This window comes from Wasmannia auropunctata, unplaced genomic scaffold, assembly GCF_000956235.1.
Source record: "Wasmannia auropunctata unplaced genomic scaffold, wasmannia.A_1.0 LD336097.1, whole genome shotgun sequence".
NCBI classification, from domain to species: Eukaryota; Metazoa; Arthropoda; class Insecta; order Hymenoptera; family Formicidae; genus Wasmannia; species Wasmannia auropunctata.
Window position 1 is genome coordinate 1,169,847 of NW_012026793.1, and position 794 is coordinate 1,170,640.

Sequence of the window (794 nt, forward strand, 5' to 3'; positions counted from 1 at the left end):
GTTTTCCTCTTCGTTTTTAAACCCATAACAAATTTCGTCTTGGCTTTCATAGCCGTCCAAACAGCTGTGGCTGCGGCTCTCTCTCCAAGAGTCGAATCTCTCGCGGTTATGCGTTTTCGCGCTTTCGCTGCGAATATGTTGTCGGCTACGTGCCGTTCAGCAAGTTCGTTGCTCCGCGAATATGCGATGTCGTGCTCGCGACACGCCGCGTCCAGTGGATTAATGCCCCGATCACCTCTAGCCAATCGTTGTTCTAAACGCGTTCCCGGGCCGCAAAACTGATATCCGGGGATATGCAATTCGAAGGGAAGCGCATTTATCGCGCGATTTATCAAACCGCGACCTCTCGACGGCATTCGCTGCAATTCTTTACAAACGGTGCAGGACCGTCAATATGCTGTCCCGGTTGATTGTAATGTTTCAGACACCTACGATTCTGTTGAACCTCCGAATCAGCTTTTATCTGCTCGGGTAATCTGTCCCACAATTGACTTATACAGTTTGGAAACTCTCGCAGCAAAACGACTTTCGGTATATACCCTAACTCTTTGTTGATTAAACTGAGAATATCACTGTTATCCGACACGATAAGAAACATTTCGGCAACTGAGCACATTCGTGCTACGCGCTTCTATAAATAGGTCCGCTCTCGATAATTTCTTCAGAGTATTATGTGGAGGCAGAAAAGATGCGGTTCGTGCGACAGTCGCAGACGATCAAAGTGATAAATTTTGATGATAAGATTAGGTTAATGCCTGATAAAAAGATACGTAAGCATGGAAACATGCTACCGA